This window comes from Pinus tabuliformis, chromosome 8 (genome assembly GCF_031772625.1).
Source record: "Pinus tabuliformis cultivar Carrire ecotype Pingquan chromosome 8, CPIR1, whole genome shotgun sequence".
NCBI classification, from domain to species: Eukaryota; Viridiplantae; Streptophyta; class Pinopsida; order Pinales; family Pinaceae; genus Pinus; species Pinus tabuliformis.
In genome coordinates this window covers 77,147,920-77,153,518 of record NC_142294.1, presented here as the reverse complement: position 1 = coordinate 77,153,518, position 5,599 = coordinate 77,147,920, and positions in this window count along the sequence as shown.

The window sequence follows — 5,599 nt, the reverse complement described above, 5'->3', positions numbered from 1 at the left end:
TGTGGGCAGAGCACGAATGATTTTGGCATGCTCGGATTTTGTTGCCTCATGATCCATAGGTATAGACCATTCGCCGACAGACTTGGGATCTGTATCTTGATGAATTTTCAGAGGAGTCTTGAATTCCTATGTTTCTTGATTATTTTGAGTTTTTGGGGTGACTTGCAATTTCTAATTGAATTGATCCCATTCCTACTCCAAATTAGTGCCTTGGGATTCTGAACTTGTCTTTGTGGCCGGAGTGTCTATTACCTATTTTTTGGCTAGCTTCCTATTGGACTCAGCTGTATTGTCTGCATCCTGAACTTTCCCTATGTCTGTTGTATTCTCAGTGTTCACCTGAGAATCCTTTTGAGAGCTAGGGGCTGCACTATCGACATTGTTACTTGGGGTAGGCTTATCTTTGGGCTTTAATAAATGCATTGGAATGACCCAAAGCCTCTCATTCCTGAATTCTTGAAATCTTTGAAAATCTTTAGGTTTCAGGTTAGCCTTTGCCCCTTCAAGTGCTTGGTCAAAAGAAACTGTTGACTACAATAAATCCTCCAAGTAATTTTCCCCATGATTGTATGCCTTGAGCTTTAGTCCTATAGTGACATTGTATGCCACATTGTTTGGATTGAACTTCATTGTAGGCAATGTATGAAGCCCGAGGGCTTCCAATTGTGTTGATTCCTTTGTAGCATGAAAAAAATTAGGTAAAGTAAAAGAGCCACATTTGCTATGGAAAGTACTCCATAATGACTTCTTGCCATCTTTAAGGACTTTGGTCAGGCCCTTACCCACATTCTGGTAGGAAATCTCCCTTTCTAATAGCTTATCAGAAACATATAAGGGAAGGACGTGTGGATCAGTAGTGCTACCAAAAACCATAATGTAGGTGAACCATATCTCAATGAAATACTTGCCTACAGCAAGCAGGTCTGCTGTAGCTTCTTAGGAAAACCTAGGGGCTTTCTAATTGAAAATCATTTGGTGTAGGGGTAACACGATAGAATGAAAAATCTTGTAGAAGTGAGGTATATAATGCGACTCCCATATTTTCTTATGACTGGCATGGATTGGGTAACGATCTTGTATGGTCCATTTCCAACCCATGGTTGGAAATTTCATGCAAAAGCAGATAACATCCATAATATAATCACAAAAATAGAAGGGAGTGAGGTTATCTGAACAGGAGGATTTATTTTGCCGATATTCAGTAATGGAGGTGGCTAAGTTGTCAGATAGGATAAAAGGCCAATTCATGATATAGGAATTAACACAAACATCTATCAAGGGAATCCATTCTATTGAAAACTTAGTGCTATTTGGCAATCCATACAATCTACATAACATTGTTGTTGCATAATTGTAGGGGTTTTCCAAAGAGGATATTGCATACATACCTGATTTATCATACTTGAATTTGTTGTTTAACATTCTCCAAGTCTGAATTAACATGAAGGGGTTTGGATTACATTTTGCGAAGTTAGCCACAAATGTTCTGTCCTATATTTCCTGCTGGTCAGGTATGCGATACATAGCCTTCAATTCTTCTTCCTTCAATGACCCTACGAGCTCCATCCTTGAATTCTTGAACTACCTATCTTAGATAATAAGGTTTTAGACCACCCATCTGATCATGTCTGTGTAGGGAAGGATTTTGGCTTTTGCACCTATCCTATGAAGGAAATAATAGGAGGCATCCTTGCATTGAGGTCCTGAAGGCTTTGTCGACCCAGTTGTTGCTCTCATAACAATAATTTTAGGATGCTCATCCTCCAGTCTGTTGTAGATTGCTTCCTAAGCTGTTGTGCCCCCGATTGCATCACTGATTGTATTAGCAAAGATAGGAGCCATCTCTGTGTGATCTGTCTCAACAATGGTATTCTTAGTTTGCTTTTGCATCACCTTTGTTAAGGATATGTCTTTTGTCGCTTGCCTGAACCAGACAAGAAATATCAGTGCAGACGATATCAAGTAATTAAGACTAAAGTCCTTTGTGAAATGACTTTGGATCATGAGAAATATTTTTATGGGATACTCGATTATAACTACCCATAACCTGGAGCATGATTATCCTCTCTCGGGTCACTAAACATTTAGTAACCTATAAACTCGTTTGTTCTTATTATTTAAAACGTAATTATTCTGCATGCTTTGCCTCCTTAATAGTAGATCATGGTTTGTAAAGGGGTACCGTGTAGTTCTTATCAGATATCGGGCGAAATTTGCAACATTGCATTTCACAAATCGTTAACGGTTGTCATATGGCATGTTCATTTTTTTTGCGAATTGTGAAATGCGATTGCGCAGTGATGAGATGAGGTTATCCCCTTTTTGCATATCACAATTTCGTAAAGGATTTATAAAATAGTGATGTGAAAAAGTGTGGTATGCGATGTACGATGTAAATTTCCTCCTTAACTCATTTTGAAAGTTTTTTCTAAGTTTTTATTTAGAGTTAGGGATTATTGTCCTAGGCTTAAAAATTTAAAAGGTTCCCCATTCATAACTCGAATGCTAACAATTGTTAGATAAAAATGGGGGGGTTGTTTCGCAGTACAACACGTTGCAAGCGTTCAACTTGTAGCTAATCCATGGCCCTAGAGGTGTATTCTATGTGTTGTTGTTATAGGCAAAGAAATAATTTTTTCTAGTTGGCACAATTGACATTTCTATTTTCTTTCCCTTTTCTTCTGAAGTAGCTTCAAGAAACACATTCCAAGGTTTACGGGTTGCACTGTATAACATGGGTCGACTTTGTCTTTAATGTCAAGTTTGAGGTGTGACTCTCCTTCCAAAATATCCTAGGATTTTCATCTAGCCTCATCCGTTTTTGACACATGCCATCCAAGGATGTGGAACTCTTCTACCAAAATTTCCTGGGACTTGCACTTGCCATCATCTGTTTTTGGCACATGCCCTTTGAGGGGGCTATAGGGCAGACGACATGAGAATGGAATCTTGGTGGATGTTTAATGCTCCATTGGCTTAATCATTGAATAGGTGTGATTCGTTCCAAAATATCGTTGGACTTGTCTCATCTGTTTTTGATACATGCCATCCAAGGATTTGGAACCTTTCTTCCTACATTTGCTGGGAATTGCACCTGGCATCATCTGTTTTTGGCACATGCACTTTGAGGGGGCTGTAGGGCAGACAACATGAGAATGGAATCTTGGTGGATGTTTAATGCTCCATTGGTTTCATCAGTGAACTACAGCTCCAACTATAGTTTGAGCAAAATTTCTCAATGATCCAGAATTTTTGGTAATAAGTTCCCTATTTCAATGTGAATGTCGGATGTAACTTTGAAGTTATTGCAATTTAGGATCAATTTCAACTACCATATATTTGATTTTGTTTCAAGTTGGGAATTGGTTTTCTTTCAATCAACATTTTTTCTAGTTTTGTTATATGGCATTAGCTATGTTGTTCAGGTTATGTCATTACTATGGAATCCATTTGAGACTTGAGCCTTATGAATGTTCTATGCTTGTGTAAGACATCATTCCTCGAATTTATAGCTATTGACCTCATGCTTCTTAACAAATTTGTCATTATTTCAGTCAACTTCTTTAATGTAGGATACAGGTATTTGATTTCTCTGAATCCACTGTGATATCACATTGAGCCTTAGACATGTGTTGGAAGGTCTAACTTATTGGCTCAGTAACCAACTTCCAACTGGGATGTTAAATGTGTCTTTTGGGCAATTTATTATCTTTGTGCAATTTTTGCATTAATTTAAGGAAGAACAAATGTAAATGACTAATACTACTTTTAGGTCTTAGAAGGTTCTAAACCAAGTGAAAGCACTTCTCAACTTGGTGTTGAAGCTGCTTAAGTAGTTTCTCTATTATCTCCATCACTGCATTTATTCAGTCACGCATTACAAACCTCTCTTTGGATTCTTGTAATATCACTAGTGCAACTTTTCTATTGCCTTTTTTACAAACCCTCCACGTTCTATAATAAACAATGATAAAATTAATACATTAAACAAATTCTAACAATGTATCAACTTTCGAGGCACAATATCTAGTTATGTTGAATAATAGGCAAAAATGTGACAAATCATCAATTTTGTCTTTATTTGTTGTCTATCTAAGTTGCACGAAATTCTGAAATGGGTACGTTTTGAAATGTCACCTCCAAAAAATGGACACGTCGACCAAAACATTTGTTGAAACGTCATATATGTCTAAATATATAGAAAAAAAGGTTATAAATAAGTGAATAGCACATTATCTTGCAAGAAAAAAGGGAATAAGACCCATAGATGATAATTTATAAGGAAAACCAAGTCTATATTAACTCTCATACATGATTACATGATGGTCAAGTTTTGGTCGAGTTTCAGGTAGGGTTACGGCTTAAAACACTTGGTTCCTAGAAGTTTCATGCAAGATAGTTGTCTAGTCATTTGCTTGAAAGAGGAAGCTAATAAGAAGAGGAGTTTGATATGAGTCTTGATGTATTTTGTCTTCCCAATATTTTGTATGGGTGAAAATATTTTGTTTTCTAAGATGGAATTTTGTCTTCAGTGTTTGCTGTAGAACCACATTCAGTTATACCAATCGGCATTGTAGCCCTGTGCAATCATACTGGTTATAAGCCCCTGCCTAGGATCAAGGCTCTTGCAAGTATTGCTTTAAGTACTAATACTAACAAGATCACATGAAGTTAAACTATCATCATTATGTTTTGGTAACTTTCTTAATCATAATGAATTTTTTTTAGAAATTATGAGGGATGGATGAGACTGTCATGTAGAACACTCTGATTCATTATTTTTTTATTTTTTTGGTTAGTTCTTCTAAACAACACTCTTACGTCATATATGGTCTTGGTTGGGATTGGTGTTTGCTTCTCGGAAGAACTTTATTAAGTATCTGACCTCTGGTTTTAGTTGCATTGTTATTCCTGGTGGTGTTCGAGAAATATTTTATATGGAGTATGGTACAGAGGTCAGTTCTTCTCCACTGTCTGTGTAAATACTAAATGTTCATTTTATGGTAATGATTATGAGGTTCTGTTTTTATTGAATGAGAAATGCTCTCTTTTGTCTTTGTGAAACAGACAATAGATCAATAGGGAGAAACATGAGAGCTAGTGGGAACTTAGAAGCACTGGTTTAGAGAGAAATATCACTTAGGAACTATGAAAATGTATCATGTTCTTCAAGGAAATAGTATATGAATAGGTGAAGTTACCTTAAAATTACTACCTGTTAACGGGTTTCTTTTTTTAGAAAGAGGCATGGATTTGTCTTTGTGGCTATTGAAACTGGCTGTTCCTTAGTCCCTGTGTTTTTCTTTGGTAAAGGTGAACGTGAGAATAATTTATTTAAATTATTGAAGTTGTTTCCTTGAGATATCTCATTCAATTTTCAAAATTGTTTTTTTATTTGTTTCTAATGTTTATTATTAGTATATAATGATACCTTACTATGCCACAACCTTTTTATTTTTTGACACCTTATGTTTTAGCCTTTTACTAATTTTCCTTGTTCTTACTTGATATTTTATTCAAAATGAGGCATACAGATGGTGGAGACCAAGAGGAGAGCTATACAATCATCTTGCATTGGCTATTTAGTTCACGCCATTAT